The sequence below is a fragment of the Bos indicus x Bos taurus genome, chromosome 29 (genome assembly GCF_003369695.1).
Source record: "Bos indicus x Bos taurus breed Angus x Brahman F1 hybrid chromosome 29, Bos_hybrid_MaternalHap_v2.0, whole genome shotgun sequence".
Taxonomy (NCBI): domain Eukaryota; kingdom Metazoa; phylum Chordata; class Mammalia; order Artiodactyla; family Bovidae; genus Bos; species Bos indicus x Bos taurus.
In genome coordinates this window covers 28,055,799-28,075,595 of record NC_040104.1, presented here as the reverse complement: position 1 = coordinate 28,075,595, position 19,797 = coordinate 28,055,799, and positions in this window count along the sequence as shown.

The following is a 19,797-nucleotide window of genomic DNA, read 5'->3' as shown; positions in this document are numbered from 1 at the left end:
GCCTACAAAACACAACAAACTACTTCTAATTATAGTTGAGTGAAATTGACCTTTGTATAAGGATATATTTAACCTACTCAGAAGCTTAGTTTTTATTAACTGATTAATTGTTAACAAGCATAAAAATTAACTTGAATTTAAAACTGTGTAATATTCAGTTGGCCAAAAAGTCCATTCAAGTTTTCCTGTAACATGAAAAATCTGAATGAACTTTTTGATCAGCCCAATTTTTTTTTAAATTTTATTTTATTTTTAAACTTTACAATATTGTACTGGTTTTGCCAAATATCGAAATGAATCCGCCACAGGTATACATGTGTTCCCCATCCTGAACCCTCCTCCCTCCTCCCTCCCCATACCATCCCTCTGGGTCGTCCCAGTGCACCAGCCCCAAGCATCCAGTATCGTGCATCGAACCTGGACTGGAGACTCGTTCCATATATGATATTATACATATTTCAATGCCATTCTCCCAAATCTTCCCACCCTCTCCCTCTTCCACAGAGTCCAAAAGACTGTTCTATACATCAGTGTCTCTTTTGCTGTCTCGTATACAGGGTTATTGTTACCATCTTTCTAAATTCCATATATATGCGTTAATATATTGTATTGGTGTTTTTCTTTCTGGCTTACTTCACTCTGTATAATAGGCTCCAGTTTCATCCACCTCATTAGAACTGATTCAAATGTATTCTTTTCAATGGCTGAGTAATACTCCATTGTGTATATGTACCATAGCTTTCTTATTCATCTGTTGATGGACATCTATCAGCCCAATATTTTGTTCTCTCTTGGGGTGACTGCTTCTCCTTTGTAGGAATCTACCTTTATATCTCTTAATATTTATAGTTTTCAACATGTAATTCTTGAATGTTTCATATTATTATCATACATGCATGCTTAGTTACTCAGTCATGTCTGACTCTTTGCAAATTTTGGACTGTAGCCTGCCAGGCTTTTCTGTCCACAAGATTTTTCAGGCAAGAATACTGGAGTGGGTTGCCATTTCCTTCTGCAGAGGATCTTACTGACCCACAGATCAAAACTGTGTCTCCTCTATCTCCTGCATTTCAGGTAGATTCCTTACCAGCTGAGCCATAGGGGAAGCCCTCATATTACTATAATTATTTGTATTCCTCCATGCTATTATTGGGTGTTCCCTGGTGTCACAGTCAGTGAAGAATTACCTACAATGCAGAAGACCCAGGTTCGATCCCTGGGTTGAAAAGATCCTCTGGAGAAGGAAATGGCAACCCACTCCAGTATTCTTTCCTGCAGAATTCCATGGTCAGAGGGGCGTGGTGGGCTACAGTCTATGGGGTCACAAAGACTCAGATGCGACTGAATGAATAGTACTAGGGATTTATCACTAAGTGCATCTCTTAAGATTATTATTTTTACTATTTCTTATAATTCTCTGTTGCTAATATAAAGTCTTTTTGCTTTTAGGCATAGATTTTATTTCAGTTATGATATTGGACAACCTTTTAATTGTCACTTTATTGGTTTTATTGAGTTACTGTTGTTCAGTTGATCAGTCATGTCCGACTCTGTGATCCATTGGACTGCAGCATTTCAAGCATCCTTGTTCTTTACTATCTTCAAGAATTTGCTCAAACCCATGTCCATTGAATCAATAATGCCATCTAACCATCTCATCCTCCATTGTGCCCTTCTCCTCCTGCCCTCAAGCTTTCCCCAGAATCAGGGTCTATTCCAATGAGTCAACTCTTAGCATCAGGTGGCCAAAGTATTGAAGTTTCAGCTTCAACATCAGTCCTTCCAATGAATATTCAGGGTTGATTTCCTACAGTACTGACTGGTTTAATCTCCTTGCTCAAGAGTCTTCTCCAGCACCGCATTTAGAAAGGATCAATTCTTTGAGACTCAGGCCTTTTTTTATGGTCCCACTCTCACATCTGTACATAATTAATGGAAAAAGCACAGCTTTGACTATATGGATCTTTGTCAGCAAAGTGATGTCTCTGCTATTAAATGTGCTTTTTAGTGGTAAAGAACCTGCCTGCCAATGCAGGATATGTAAGAGATGCTGGTTCGATCCCTGGGTAGGGACGATCCGTGGAGAAGGGCATGGCAACCCACTCCAGTATTCTTGCCTAGAGAATCCCATGGGCAAAGGAGCCTGGCAGGCTACAGTCCATAGTGTCACAGTGAATCAGACATAATTGAAGAGACTGATCTTGCACACATACAGGTTTGTCATAACTTTTCTTCCAAGGAGCAAGCATCTTTTAATTTCATGCCTGCAGTCACCTTCCGCAATGATTCTGGAACCAGGAAGCTAAAGTTTGTCACTGTTTCCATTTTTTTGATCTATTTGTCATGAAGTGATGGGACTTGATGCCATGATCTTAGTCTTTTTTGACTGTTGAGTTTTAAGCCAAGTTTTCCCACTCTCCTCTTTTACCTTCATCAAGAGGCTCTTTAGTTCCTCTTTACTTTCTGCCATTCCAGTGGCGTCCTGTGCATATCTGAGGTTATTGATATTTCTCCTGGCAATCTTGATTCCAGCTTGAGCTTCATCCAGCCCAACATTTACCATGTTATACTTTAGCCTTGACCTACTCATTTCCCAATTTGGAACTGGTCCATCGTTTCATGTCCCATTCTAACTGTTGCTTCTTGACCTGCATACAGGTTTCTCAGGAGGCAGATAAGGTGGTCTGGTATTCCCATCTCTTGAAGGCAATTAACTCCCTTGAAAGTAATGATAATTCTTCCTGTAGTTTTAGAAAAGCTTGAAATTAAGATAATTTTATTGCTTCTTGATTTATATTTTACTTTACTTTTTTAAAACCTCTAACAATGTTTAGTAACATGGTTATTCTTTTCTATTTTCCTAGAAATACCTCTAGTTTTTCATCATTAACCAAGAGATTGATAGTTTGAGGGGAAAAAAAAAAACAAAAACAAAACATTGTTTTACCATGGAAGTGTCTTCAGTCTAAAAATAGAGACACGTATTTTTTTTTAAGGATGTTCCAGATATAACATGATTGAATATAATTTTAAAGATAACTTTCATCAAATAGACAAGAAAATGATTGATTAGGTTAATGTTAGGTGATCCCAAATTCTTCCTATGTAAATACAGTCAGAAGACAAAGGAACTCCATTTACAAAACTATGAAGGAATATGTTTTGACTTCACAATTCTATACCTAGCTAAATGACTGTTTATGCAGTTACAAAATGCCTTCTACAATACATCAGTTATTTCCTAAATCTCTTCTTTTTAAATTTTTTTGAACTTTTAAATTTCATGAAACAAGTCTATTTTGGTATAACATTACTTCTTTGAAACTTCAGAAAAGCTTCTTGAACTGCAGATTCTTTTAATGTTTCTGGAATTTTTCCCCCTTTATGTATCCTTGCAGATGTCTATTTGCCTTACAGTGGCTTATAGTGAAGTAGAAACTGAATTTATTTCTGATATTGGAGTCTGCTAAAATCTTTCACCTGCTAGATTCAGATCAAAAGAGAATATTTATTCATTATTAATGTGGAGAAGCAGCAGCTGCAGAAGTAAAATGGTATCAACAGTTCTGAAAAAGAGCCCTAATTCTGGATCCTGTTCCCTGCTTAGTGTGGTTATTTGTCCCCATTTCATGCAACTGTTCAGATCAGATCAGTCGCTCAGTCGTGTCCGACTCTTTGCAACTGCATGAATTGCAGCACGCCAGGCCTCCCTGTCCATCACAAACTCCCAGAGTTCACGCAGACTCACGTCCATTGAGTCAGTGATGCCATCCAGCCATCTCATCCTCTGTCGTCCCCTTCTCCTCCTGCCCCCAATCCCTCCCAGCATCAGAGTCTTTTCCAATGAGTCAACTCTTCACATGAGGTGGCCAAAGTACTGGAGTTTCAGCTTTAGCATCATTCCTTCCAAAGAAATCCCAGGGCTGATCTCCTTCAGAATGGACTGGTTGGATCTCCTTGCAGTCCAAGGGACTCTCAAGAGTCTTCTCCAACACCACAGTTCAAAAGCATCAATTCTTCGGCGCTCAGCCTTCTTCACAGTCCAACTCTCGCATCCATACACGACCACAGAAAAAACCATAGCCTTGACTAGATGAACCTTTGTTGGCAAAGTAATGTCTCTGCTTTTGAATATGCTATCTATGTTGGTCATAACTTTCCTTCCAAGGAGAAAGCGTCTTTTAATTTCATGGCTGCAGTCACCATCTGTAGTGATTTTGGAGCCCAGAAAAATAAAGTCTGACACTGTTTCCACTGTTTCCCCATCTATTTCCCATGAAGTGGTGGGACAGGATGCCATGATCTTCGTTTTCTGAATGTTGAGCTTTAAGCCAACTTTTTCACTCTCCACTTTCACTTTCATCAAGAGGCTTTTGAGATCCTCTTCACTTTCTGCATAAGGGTGGTGTCATCTGCATATCTGAGGTTATTGATATTTCTCCCAGCAATCTTGATTCCAGTTTGTGCTTCTTCCAGACCAGTGTTTCTCATGATGTACTCTGCATATAAGTTAAATAAACAGGGTGACAATATACAGCCTTGACGAACTCCTTTTCCTAGTTGGAACCAGTCTGTTGTTCCATGTCCAGTTCTAACTGTTGCTTCCGGACCTGCATACAAATTTCTCAAGAGGCAGATCAGGTGTTCTGGTATTCCCAACTCTTTCAGAATTTTCCACAGTTTATTGTGATCCACACAGTCAAAGGCTTTGGCATAGTCAATAAAGCAGAAATAGATGCTTTTCTGGAACTCTCTTGCTTTTTCCATGATCCAGCGGATGTTGGCAATTTGATTTCTGGTTCCTCTGCCTTTTCTAAAACCAGCTTGAACATCAGGAAGTTCACGGTTCACATATTGCTGAAGCCTGGCTTGAAGAATTTTGAGCATTATTTTACTAGCATGTGAGATGAGTGCAATTGTGCAATAGTTTGAGCATTCTTTGGCATTGCCTTTCTTTGGGATTGGAATGAAAACTGATCTTTTCCAGTCCTGTGGCCACTGCTGAGTTTTCCAAATTTGCTGGCATATTGAGTGCAGCACTTTCACAGCATCATCTTTCAGGATTTGGAATAGCTCAACTGGAATTCCATCATCTCCACTATCTTTGTTCATAGTGATGCTTTCTAAGGCCCACTTGACTTCACATTCCAGGATGTCTGGCTCTAGGTGAGTGATCACACCATCGTGATTATCTGGGTTGTGAAGCTCTTTTTTGTACAGTTCTTCTGTGTATTCTTGCCATCTCTTCTTAATATCTTCTGCTTCTGTTAGGTCCATACCATTTCTGTCCTTTATCGAGCCCATCTTTGCATGAAATGTTGCTTTGGTATCTCTGATTTTCTTGAAGAGATCCCTAGTCTTTCCCATTCTGTTGTTTTCCTCTATTTCTTTGCATTATCGCTGAAGGAGGCTTGTAGTTAGAATAGGAAAAAGGAGTCCAGAATGGCTGTGGCTAAAAGATAAAGAAGGGAAAAGCCTTAAAATATAGAACAAAGGAAGGTCTGAGGACCAGAGTGAGGACCTCAGGTAAAGCAAACAGCCCTCCTAGCTAGCCCAATTTACATAGGGTAGGCTCAAGGGGAGGAGAATAAACTTATAAAAAGAGGTGCCAAGATTGAACTGGGGGCTTCTCTTTTCTTCACGTCTTTTGCGTCAGCCTACTCTCATGCCTGGAGCCAGTAAAACTGAGCTATAACGCTGGTCCATCCATCCCTTCAAATTTTTGCTGCAGCACGACAGAACTGAGGAAATTGCACACTCCACCGACACAACTGGCAGCATCCCAGGTGCTGCTGGTCAACCCAAGCAAGGTGAACTATGCTAAAAATGAACTTTGTCTGATAACGAAATGTCAATATAGTTTCATCAGTTTGTAGCAAATGTACTACCCTGGTGTGGGATTTTGAAAGTGGGGGAGGCTGTGGACAGAAGTCCATTTGACTTTTTAAAATGTCACTTCAGTTTAAAATTTTAAAAACCAGTAATATAGATAAAAATAATACTTAAAAATCAGCCCCAGTAAAAGTAAACTTATAATACCAGAAGGATAATATTGGTAGAACAAAAGTAGAATTCAGATAGGTAAACTTTGTCTTATCTAATTAATAAAATTAGGTCACAAATTATTATGGAAGTTGTGGGACTTAACTGCCAATTTTTGCTTAGAATTGGAGAAGGAAATGGCAACCCAGTCTGGTATTCTTGCCTGGAGAATTCCATGGACAGAGGAGCCTGTCAGGCTGTAGTCCATGGGATCGCAAAGAGTTGGACACGACTGAATGACTATCACTCACTCACTGTAGCTTAGAATAATTCTATTGGGCATTTCAAATAGAGGAAAAGGTAGTACACTCCTGTTTGACCTTGTTGGACTACCCAAGGGTCCACTCTGATTCTGATGAATTTCTTTCCATCCCCATCAAACCTTAAATCCAGAGGGTGGCCTCCCATCTGTATGGCCTTTCTCTTTTGTCCTTATGGACCCTACCACCATTTTTTCCAAGATCTCTTTATTTTTCTACATGTGACATTTTCCTTTTCTAAATCTTTAAGCTTTTTTTCAGGAGCCTACCATAATAAAAAAAAATTCTAAATTTTAAATGACAAGTTAATAATATGAACACTTCAATAGACTTTTTTTCTATCTGTTTTCATCTTTTTTTTTCTTACTAAGGGTTCAAAATGAGCACAGTACACAAGATGAATGAAAGACAGCAAGAAAGAATTTGAATGAATGCAGGTAGAGAGCAGAAGGAAAAAATTTCCAACCCAATTTCCTCCAATTTAAGAGGCCAGTGAGGGGGAGGAGCCAAGATGGCGGAGGAGTAGGACGGGGAGAACACTTTCTCCCCCACAAATTCATCAAAAGAGCATTTAAACGTCGAGTAAATTCCACAAAACAACTTCTGAATGCCGGCAGAGGACATCAGGCACCCAGAAAAGCAACCCAACTCTTCGAAAGGAGGTAGGAAAAAATATTAAAAACAAAAAAAAAAGAGACAAAAGAGGGAGGGACGGAGTTCCGTCCGGGAAGGGAATCTTAAAAAGAGAGAAGTTTCCAAACATCAGGAAACCTTCTCACTGACGAATCTGTGCCGAGCTTTGGAAGCACAGAGGGCAACATAACAGGGAGAAAAAATAAATAAACAATTTAAAACTCGCAGATTGCGAGCCCTACGGTAACTCCCCCAGCAGAGAAGCAGCGCAGACGCCTGCATCCGCCATTAGCAAACCGGGGCTGGGCAGGGAGGCGCGGCGTGGGCTGCATCGCTGAGAGTAAGAATCTGGCCTGAATACCCTGAGCGCTATCTGAGCGAAATAATTTGGGCTAGCAAACCAGACTGTGGGATACCTATCACGCGAAAAGCCAGCCCTAACCTAAGACCGCCAGGCCTGCGCACGGAACAAAGGACTGAACAGAGATAGCCGGCTGCAGACCTTCCCCCTCCGGTGACAGGCAGCCAGAGCCGGAAGGGGGCAATCGCAGCCCCAGAGAGACATTATCTATAAAACTGTAAGCAGGCTTCTTTGCTAACTAAAACTTCTTGGGGGTCTGGACGGTCAATATCTGCCTGAGAAGGTGCGCCGGTTTTACATCCAGATAACCGAGTGGCGGGGAGGCGATAAGTCGCAGCATTGGCGCTCGCCTGGGAAGAGCAAATTGGTGCTCGGACCTGGGAAGAGCACAAAACGCAGGCCCAACTGAGTCTGCGCCTCTGAGGACTACCCGAGTGCCTGAACCTGAGCGGCTTGGACCTGGGAGGTGCATGCAGCCCAGGGCCAGCCTCGGATTGTTCCCGGCGGAACAACCTAGAGTCCGAGCAGTGTGGACAGGGAGGCTACACGCACCGTGAGCAGGGGCAGACCCAGGGTGGCTGAGGCATTGCGAGCCCACGCCAGTGTTATTTGTTTGCAGCATCCCTCCCTCCCTCCCCACAGCGCGACTGAACAAGTAAGCCTAAAAAAAAAAAAAAAAAAAGTGTCCTCCACCGTGCCCTTTGAGTCAGGGCGGAAACCAGATACTGAAGAGACTAGCAAACAGAAGAAGATATAACAGAGGGAAACGCCTTGGAAGCTACAGGCAATAGATCAAAACCCTGTGGTTACTACGGACTACATAGGAAGGGGCCTATAGATCTTGAGAAATATAAATCTGACCAAGGAACTAGCCAAAAATGAACTGAACCCACAACACCCACAAAAAAAAAAAAAAAAAAAAAGTTCTAGATATATTTTTTATTATTTTTACGATCATTCTTTCTTTTTTTTTTTAATTAAAAAAAAAAATTTTAAGTCCTCTATTGTTCCTTTAATTTTCACTTTTATAACCTATTACTTTGCAAAAAAAAAAAAAAAAAGACCCTATTTTTTTCTTCTTCAGCAAACTTCATATATATATATTTTATAATTTTTTGACCTTGTTTTTTTTGTTTGTTTGTTTTTGTTTTTTTCTTCTTTTCTTTAACATTGTATTTTTGAAATTCCAAACTCTACTCTAGATTTTTAATTTTCGCTTTTTGGTATATGTTATCAATTTTGTACCTATAGTTTTTTTTTATATAATTTCTGTGACTTTTTTTTTTTTTTTCTTCTTCTTCTCTGTTTCTTTCTCTTCTTCTTTTATATAACATTGTATATCTGAAATTCCAAACTTTACTCTAGATTTTTAATTTATGCTTTTTGGTATTTGATATCAATTTTGTACCTGTATTTTCCGTATAATTTTTGTGACATTGTTCGTATTTGTTTGTTTGTTTTCTCTCTTTATTTTTCTTCTTCTTCTTTTTTTTTTTTTTAACATTGTATTTTTGAAATTCCAAACTCTACTCTAGATTTTTAATTTTTGCTTTCTGGTATTAGTTATCAATTTTGTACCTGTACTTTCTTTATAATTTTCGCAACCTTCTTTGTTTTTGTTTGTTCGTTTTTTCTCTCTTTCTTTTCCTTCTTCTTTTCTTTAACATCGTATTTTTGAAATTCCAAACTCTACTCTAGATTTTTAATTTTCGCTTTCTGGTATTAGTTATCAATTTTGTACCTGTACTTTCTTTATAATTTTCGCGACCTTCTTTGTTTTTGTTTGTTCGTTCTTTCTCTCTTTCTTTTCCTTCTTCTGTTCTTTAACATCGTATTTTTGAAATTCCAAAATCTACTCTAGATTTTTAATTTTTGCTTTTATGTATTTGTTACCAATTTTATACCTTTAAGGACCCAATCTTCAGGACCCATTTTTCACTAGGGAGTGAGATTACTGGCTTGACTACTCTCTCTCCCTTTGGACCCTCCTTTTTCTCCACCAGGTCGCCTGTGTCTCCTCCCTAACCCCTCTCTACTCTACCCAACTCTGTGAATTTCTGTGTGTTCCAGACGGTGGAGAACACTTAGGGAACTGATTACTGGCTGGATCTGTCTCCCTCCTTTTCATTCCCTCCTTTTATCCTTCTGGCCACCTCTGTTACCTTCCTCCTTCTTCTCTTCTCTGTATAACCCCGTGAACATCTCTGAGTGGTCCAGTTGTGGAGTGCACATAAGGAAGTGACTACTGGCTAGCCCACTCTCTCCACTATTGATTCACCTCATCTCATTTGGGTAACCTCTAACTCCCTCCTCCCTCTTCTCTTCTCCATGTAACCCTGTGAACCTCTCTGAGTGACCCTCACTGTAGAGAAACTTATCATCTTTAATGTAGATGTTTTATCAATGGTGCTGTATAGAAGGAGAAGTTTTGAAACTACTGTAAAAAATAAGACCGATAATCGGAAGCAGGAGACTTAAGTCCAAACCCTGACTCCAGGGAACTCCTGACTCCAAGGAACATTCATTCACAGGAGCTCATCAAATGCCTCCATACCGACACTGAAACCAAGCACCACACAAGGGCCAATAAGTTCCAGGGCAAGACATACCAAGCAAATTCTCCAGCAACAAAGGAACACAGCCCTGAGCTTCAAGATACAGGCTGCCCAAAGTCACCCCAAAACTATAGACATCTCATAACTCATTACTGGACATTTCATTGCACTCCAGAGAGAAGAAATACAGCTCCACCCACCAGAACACCGACACAAGCTTCCCTAACCAGGAAACCTTGACAAGCCACCTGTACAAACTCACACACAGCGAGGAAACACCACAATAAAGAGAACTCCACAAACTGCCAGAATACAGAAAGGACACCCCAAACTCAGCAATTTAAACAAGATGAAGAGACAGAGGAATACTCAGCAGATAAAGGAACAGGATAAATGCCCACCAAACCAAACAAAAGAGGAAGAGATAGGGAATCTACCTGATAAAGAATTCCGAATAATGATAGTGAAATTGATCCAAAATCTTGAAACTAAAATGGAATCACAGATAAATAGCCTGGAGACAAGGATTGAGAAGATGCAAGAAAGGTTTAACAAGGACCTAGAAGAAATAAAAAAGAGTCAATATATAATGAATAATGCAATAAGTGAAATTAAAAACACTCTGGAGGCAACAAATAGTAGAATAACAGAGGCAGAAGACAGGATTAGTGAATTAGAAGATAGAATGGTAGAAATAAATGAATCAGAGAGGATAAAAGAAAAACGAATTAAAAGAAATGAGGACAATCTCAGAGACCTCCAGGACAATATTAAACGCTACAACATTCGAATCATAGGGGTTCCAGAAGAAGAAGACAAAAAGAAAGACCATGAGAAAATACTTGAGGAGATAATAGTGGAAAACTTCCCTAAAATGGGGAAGGAAATAATCACCCAAGTCCAAGAAACCCAGAGAGTACCAAACAGGATAAACCCAAGGAGAAACACCCCAAGACACATATTAATCAAATTAACAAAGATCAAACACAAAGAACAAATATTAAAAGCAGCAAGGGAAAAACAACAAATAACACACAAGGGAATTCCCATAAGGATAACAGCTGATCTTTCAATAGAAACTCTTCAAGCCAGGAGGGAATGGCAAGACATACTTAAAATGATGAAAGAAAATAACCTACAGCCCAGATTATTGTACCCAGCAAGGATCTCATTCAAGTATGAAGGAGAAATCAAAAGCTTTTCAGACAAGCAAAAGCTGAGAGAATTCTGCACCACCAAACCAGCTCTCCAACAAATACTAAAGGATATTCTCTAGACAGGAAACACAAAAACGGTGTATAAACTCGAACCCAAAACAATAAAGTACATGGCAACGGGAACATACTTATCAGTAATTACCTTAAACGTAAATGGGTTGAATGCCCCAACCAAAAGACAAAGACTGGCTGAATGGATACAAAAACAAGACCCCTACATATGTTGTCTACAAGAGACCCACCTCAAAACAGGGGACACATACAGACTGAAAGTGAAGGGCTGGAAAAAGATTTTCCATGCAAATAGGGACCAAAAGAAAGCAGGAGTAGCAATACTCATATCAGATAAAATAGACTTTAAAACAAAGGCTGTGAAAAGAGACAAAGAAGGTCACTACATAATGATCAAAGGATCAATCCAAGAAGAAGATATAACAATTATAAATATATATGCACCCAACACGGGAGCACCACAGTACGTAAGACAAATGCTAACAAGTTTGAAAGGAGAAATTAACAATAACACAATAATAGTGGGAGACTTTAATACCCCACTTACACCTATGGATAGATCAACTAAACAGAAAATTAACAAGGAAACACAAACTTTAAACGATACAATAGACCAGTTAGACCTAATTGATATCTATAGGTCATTTCATCCCAAAACAATGAATTTCACCTTTTTCTCAAGCGCGCATGGAACCTTCTCCAGGATAGATCACATCCTGGGCCATAAAGCTAGCCTTGGTAAATTCAAAAAGATAGAAATCATTCCAAGCATTTTTTCTGACCACAATGCAGTAAGATTAGATCTCAAATACAGGAGAAAAACTATTAAAAATTCCAACATATGGAGGTTGAACAACACGCTGCTGAATAACCAACAAATCACAGAAGAAATCAAAAAAGAAATCAAAATTTGCATAGAAACGAATGAAAATGAAAACACAACAACCCAAAACCTGTGGGACACGGTAAAAGCAGTCCTAAGGGGAAAGTTCATAGCAATACAGGCACACCTCAAGAAACAAGAAAAAAGTCAAATAAATAACCTAACTCTACACCTAAAGCAACTAGAAAAGGAAGAAATGAAGAACCCCAGGGTTAGTAGAAGGAAAGAAATCTTAAAAATTAGAGCAGAAATAAATGCAAAAGAAACAAAAGAGACCATAGCAAAAATCAACAAAACCAAAAGCTGGTTCTTTGAAAGGATAAATAAAATTGACAAACCATTAGCCAGACTCATCAAGAAACAAAGGGAGAAAAATCAAATCAACAAAATTAGAAACGAAAATGGAGAGATCACAACAGACAACACAGAAATACAAAGGATCATAAGAGACTACTATCAACAATTATATGCCAATAAAATGGACAACGTGGAAGAAATGGACAAATTCTTAGAAAAGTACAACTTTCCAAAACTGGACCAGGAAGAAATAGAAAATCTTAACAGACCCATCACAAGCACGGAAATTGAAACTGTAATCAAAAATCTTCCAGCAAACAAAAGCCCCGGTCCAGACGGCTTCACAGCTGAATTCTACCAAAAATTTAGAGAAGAGCTAACACCTCTCCTGCTCAAACTCTTCCAGAAGATTGCAGAGGAAGGTAAACTTCCAAACTCATTCTATGAGGCCACCATCACCCTAATACCAAAACCTGACAAAGATCCCACAAAAAAAGAAAACTACAGGCCAATATCACTGATGAACATAGATGCAAAAATCCTTAACAAAATTCTAGCAATCAGAATCCAACAACACATTAAAAAGATCATACACCATGATCAAGTGGGCTTTATTCCAGGGATGCAAGGATTCTTCAATATCCGCAAATCAATCAATGTAATACACCACATTAACAAATTGAAAAATAAAAACCATATGATTATCTCAATAGATGCAGAGAAAGCCTTTGACAAAATTCAACATCCATTTATGATAAAAACTCTCCAGAAAGCAGGAATAGAAGGAACATACCTCAACATAATAAAAGCTATATATGACAAACCCACTGCAAACATTATCCTCAATGGTGAAAAATTGAAAGCATTTCCTCTAAAGTCAGGAACAAGACAAGGGTGCCCACTTTCACCATTACTATTCAACATAGTTTTGGAAGTTTTGGCCACAGCAATCAGAGCAGAAAAAGAAATAAAAGGAATCCAAATTGGAAAAGAAGAAGTAAAACTCACTATTTGCAGATGACATGATCCTCTACATAGAAAACCCTAAAGACCCCACCAGAAAATTACTAGAAATAATCAATGACTACAGTAAAGTTGCAGGATATAAAATCAACACACAGAAATCCCTTGCATTCCTATACACTAATAATGAGAAAACAGAGAGAGAAATTAAGGAAACAATTCCATTCACCATTGCAACAGAAAGAATAAAATACTTAGGAATATATCTACCTAAAGAAACTAAAGACCTATATATAGAAAACTATAAAACACTGGTGAAAGAAATCAAAGAGGACACTAATAGATGGAGAAATATACCATGTTCATGGATTGGAAGAATCAATATAGTGAAAATGAGTATACTACCCAAAGCAATTTATAGATTCAATGCAATCCCTATCAAGCTACCAACAGTATTCTTCACAGAGCTAGAAAAAATAATTTCACAATTTGTATGGAAATACAGAAAACCTCGAATAGCCAAAGCGATCTTGAGAAAGAAGAATGGAACTGGAGGAATCAACCTACCTGACTTCAGGCTCTACTACAAAGCCACAGTTATCAAGACAGTATGGTACTGGCACAAAGACAGAAATATTGATCAATGGAATAAAATAGAAAGCCCAGAGATAAATCCACGCACATATGGACACCTTATCTTTGACAAAGGAGGCAAGAATATACAATGGATTAAAGACAATCTCTTTAACAAGTGGTGCTGGGAAATCTGGTCAACCACTTGTAAAAGAATGAAACTGGACCACTTTCTAACACCATACACAAAAATAAACTCAAAATGGATTAAAGATCTAAACGTAAGACCAGAAACTATAAAACTCCTAGAGGAGAACATAGGCAAAACACTCTCCGACATACATCACAGCAGGATCCTCTATGACCCACCTCCCAGAATATTGGAAATAAAAGCAAAAATAAACAAATGGGACCTAATTAACCTTAAAAGCTTCTACACATCAAAGGAAACTATTAGCAAGGTGAAAAGACAGCCTTCAGAATGGGAGAAAATAATAGCAAATGAAGCAACCGACAAACAACTAATCTCAAAAATATACAAGCAACTCCTACAGCTCAACTCCAGAAAAATAAACGACCCAATCAAAAAATGGGCCAAAGAACTAAATAGACATTTCTCCAAAAAAGACATACAGATGGCTAACAAACACATGAAAAGATGCTCAACATCACTCATTATCAGAGAAATGCAAATCAAAACCACTATGAGGTACCATTTCACACCAGTCAGAATGGCTGCGATCCAAAAGTCTACAAATAATAAATGCTGGAGAGGGTGTGGAGAAAAGGGAACCCTCTTACACTGTTGGTGGGAATGCAAACTAGTACAGCCACTATGGAGAACAGTGTGGAGATTCCTTAAAAAACTGGAAATAGAACTGCCTTATGATCCAGCAACCCCACTGCTGGGCATACACACTGAGGAAACCAGAAGGGAAAGAGACACGTGTACCCCAATGTTCATCGCAGCACTGTTTATAATAGCCAAGACATGGAAGCAACCTAGATGTCCATCAGCAGATGAATGGATAAGCAAGCTGTGGTACATATACACAATGGAGTATTACTCAGCCATTAAAAAGAATACATTTGAATCAGTTCTAATGAGGTGGATGAAACTGGAGCCTATTATACAGAGTGAAGTAAGCCAGAAGGAAAAACATAAATACAGTATTCTAACGCATATATATGGAATTTAGAAAGATGGTAACAATAACCCTGTGTATGAGACAGCAAAAGAGACACTGATGTATAGAACAGTCTTATGGACTCTGTGGGAGAGGGAGAGGGTGGGAAGATTTGGGAGAATGACATTGTAACATGTAAAATATCATGTAAGAAACGAGTTGCCAGTCCGGGTTCGATGCACGATACTGGATGCTTGGGGCTGGTGCACTGGGACGACCCAGAGGGATGGTATGGGGAGGGAGGAGGGAGGAGGGTTCAGGATGGGGAACACATGTATACCTGTGGTGGATTCATTTTGATGTTTGGCAAAACTAATACAATTATGTAAAATTTAAAAATAAAATAAAATTAAAACCAAAAAAAAAAAAAATAAGAGGCCAGTGAATTGTCATTGATGGAGCATTTTGGGGTATTCATAATTTTTCTAATAAATGTTTTAACATTGAGATTGCTATGGTTGTTAGAAGCAAATAATAGAATCCATTTTGCCAGGTTAGGGAGAAATAAATTTATTGAGGGGCATTTGTACTTCATAAAAGTATTGGAAAATTTGGAGTAAGAAACTCAAGTCTGATCTTTTAAGAACCATATTTCAAGATGGAGAAGCTACTGTCACCTTCAAATCAGTTTAGAAACACTATCCCTCTGATACTTTTCATGTTAACCTGAGCTACAGTTTCCTTCTGTAGTTTACCTCTGAATAAAACTCTGAGATAGGAGTACCATATTGGTAGAAACTAAGTCATATGCTTGAATCCTAGCTGTGAGATAACCTGGGAAATAAAGTCTTACTTTTCTTTAAACTTAACTTTGGAACATAAGGATATATAATATAGAAAAGTACTAAAATTTGGACAGGGTGTTCAAGTCTTTGGTAAGACAGATGTCTACTCCAAATACATGATCTTATTTCATGCTTTCAAGACCCTATTTTCATCTCCGTTTTCCTAAATGTAAAGAAATGGTGGCTTTGAGAGATTAAATAGTACACTTGGGAGTACACAGCTAGAAACAGATGGGAAAGAATATAAACTCAAGTCTGTTCACAATGTGAACACAATTCTTGGAGAAGAGCATGAAAAACTCATTCTAGTCTTAGTTAAACGATAACATTTCTTTTAGGTTTTGATGTTTTTAAGCTGATTTCTTAGTCAAAGAAAGGAACTGAATGATGAATGCTGGGGACATTTCTTACATTCCAGAAGCAAGAGACCTAGCAACTCAAAAAACCTAGATATACAGATTTTCAAGTCCAAATTGATGCTAAATTAGAACCACTTCACTTCTCACTTTTAAGGATTGAACAGAACTTATTTCTGTAGTGGAAGAAGTAATTTTTACTTCCTAGGTGCACAGTTGGACTGACATAATTCACAATAATGGAGTATTATAATAAAAATGTACAATGTCATGTGACTAATCTTTCTGACTTTCCCCCCAGTTTTAACTCCAATGTTGCAAAAATAACCTATGGTGCTTTTTCTAGAAATTAGTGAGTCTTTGTCCAGACTTAGAGCAAGGATCCAACTACTCACCCATTAATACTTGTGCTTGGTATCTCAAGCATATGCTGTTACCTACAGGGTATTTCTATTTTCTATATTGGTAAAACAAAAAAACTCAAAATTGTTAGTCAGAAACTCTTCACATGATTGTTGGGTAAAATTTATGCATTAAACACTTCATGATTTTCTTTAAAAACAACAACAAAAATTCTTACTCTTTGACAGAGCTTGGGATCAGTTAACTCCAAAATTAGCTGATTAGCTAATTAGCTGATTAGCTAATTAGCTAACTCCCAGATCAGATTAGCTCAATAGTAGGTAAAGTAGAATGTAGAAAAGACATTGGGGCTTCCCAGGGGGCACAGGAGATACAGGAGACTTGAGTTCTATTCCAGGTCAGGACGACTCCTTGGAATAGGAAATGCAACCTGCTCAAGTATTCTTGCCTGGAAAATTGCACGGACAGAGGAACCTGGCAGGCTGCAGCCCATGGAGTCACAGAGAGTCAGACATGCCTGAGCAGCTGAGCATGAGCATGAGAAAAGACCTTAGCTATGACTAAGGATAGAGCAGTTCTTTTAAATTAGGGATAATCTTTTCATTTTTCTCTGTTTTTATGCTTTGAACAGTGTCCAGAAAGAGAAAAAGAACTGGACTTCAGTCAGAATACTTAATTGAGTTCATAACTATGGCACCTATGTGCTTTAGAATAACTTTCTTAAAGTCTCCAGGTGTAGGCTTCCTCAACTGATACGTGTGCAAGATAAAACGAATCTTACTGTGAAACTGGACCAAAAGTGACTGTGTTGGTGAAAGTAATTGTATGTCCTCCTGCAATTTTCTTCTCAGCATCTACAGTTATTCTTGCTCTGCTGGAGAGAGAGAGAGAAATACTACTACTATTTGTTTAGTTGTTCAGTCATGTCCTACACTTTTGCGACACCCTGAACTGTAGCCCACCAGGCTCCTCTGTCCATGGGATTTCTCAGGCAAGAACACTGGAGTGGGTTGCCATTTCATCCTCCAGGGGATCTTCCCAGCCCAGGGACTGAACCTGTGTCTTCTGCATTGCAGGTGGATTCTTTACCACTGAACCACCAGGGAAGCCCCCGCTACTACTATTAATAATAATAATAAGGAAGAGGAGAAGGGGAGGGAGAAAGGAAGAAGGAAAAAAGGAAGAAGGGAGTGAGTGGGGAAGGAAGGATTTGCCCTACATGGACCCTGACATACCACATTTTTCACCAGGTAGCATTCGTCACTGAGAATGATGAATTCCCAGTCACACCCTGGCCTATTTGCTGTTTAGAATACATTGAGCCTGGTCCCCTTCCCAAAGTGATGGACTTGACAGTCCATCTTCTGGGAAGCCTTTTTCTCTACCGTATCTGGCTGACTTTTTAACCTAATTTAGATCTCTGCCTAAAGACTGCTTCTTGGAACTTCCCTGGTTGTCCAGTGGTTGAGAATCTGTCTTCCAATAAAGGGGGTGTGGGTTCGATCCCTGGTCAGGGAACTGAGATTCCACATGCCACAGAGTAACTAAGCCCATGTGCTGCAACTACAGAGCCTCAACTAGAGAGCCCATGTGGCTCAAACTAGAGAGCCCATGCACTCTGGAACCCGCGTGCTACAACCACTGGGGCCACACGCTCCGGAGCCCATGTCACAACCAGACAGAAGCCCTTGAGAGGCAACAAATACATCACATGCTGCAACTAAGGCCCGACACAGCCAAAAATAAAATATAAATAGAGATTCTTCTGCTTGGAGACTGTCCCTAATAATCCATATCGTTTTATTTTGTTCTTACACATCCTTCACCATTAGACATTTTATTCTATATTTTTTATTCATTTTCTATTTCCCTCATTAGACCGTAAGCTCCACTAGGCATGAGTTTTTAACATTTTGTTCATTATCATATCCCCCAGTAGCTCAAAAAACACTTGGCATGTCATTGGCAGTTAATAAGCATTTATTGTTAAATAATTGGATTGAATTAATAAAATTAATAGATTTAAAATTTCATTAGTTTTCAACTCGATATTAGTTAATGCTTGGTAAATTCTGGATCTGGGCCAGTGGTAATTGCTTTACTCATCTCTTTCCCAAATTGATGATGAATACATTTATTTGCTTAAATTATCTTATAAAAATGCCAATATGACTCCACATATGGGGAAGTTGAAGCAAAGTTGAACAGTTCTATGAAGACCTACAAGACATCCTAGAACTAACACCCAAAAAAGGTCCTATTCATTGGAGAGGAATGGAATGCAAAAGTAGTAAGTCAAGAAACACCTGGAGTAACAGGCAAATTTGGCCTTGGAGTACAGAAGGAAGCAGGGCAAAGGCTAATAGAGTTTTGCCAAGAGAACGCACTGGTCATAGCAAACACCCTATTTCAACAACACAAGAGAAGACTCTACACATGGACATCACCAGATGGTCAATACTGAAATCAGATTGATTATACTCTTTGCAGCCAGAGATGGAGAAGCTCCATGCAGTGAGCAAAAACAAGACCAAGAGCTGACTGTGGCTCAGATCATGAACTCCTTATTGCCAAATTCAGACTGAAATTGAAGAAAGTAGGAAAAACCACTAGACCATTCAGGAATGACCTAAATCAAATCCCTTACCATTATACAGTGGAAGTGACAAATAGATTCAAGGGATTAAATGTGATAGAGTGCCTGATGAACTATGGATGGAGGTTCATGACATTGCACAGGAGACAGGATCAAGACCATCCCCAAGATAAAGAAATGCTTAAAAGCAAAATGGCTATCTCCTTGCTGCCCAAGTGACTCTTAGGAGTCTTCTCCAGCACCATATTTTGAAGGCATCAATCCTTTGGTGCTCTGCCTCCTTTACAGTCCAGCTCTCACAACCATACATGACCACTGGGAAGACCATAGCCTTAACTATACGGACCTTTGTCAGCAGAATAATGTCTCTGCTTTTCAACACAGTATCTAGGTTTGTCATAGCATTCCTGCCAAGAAGCAATCATCTTCTGATTTCATGGCTGCAGTCACCATCCTCAGTGATTTTAGAGCCCAAGAAGAGGAACTCTGTCACTATTTCTACCTTTTCCCCTTTTATTTCCCATGAAGTAATGGGGCTGAATGCCATGATCTTATTTTTTTTTTAATATTTAGTTTTTTTTTTAAGCCAGCTCTTTCACTCTCCTCCTTCACCCTCATCAATAGGTTCTTTAGTAACTCTTTGCTTTCTTCCATTAGAGTGGTATCACAACTCTATCTGAAGTGTCAGATATTGTAAATTATCCAGGCTGGCAT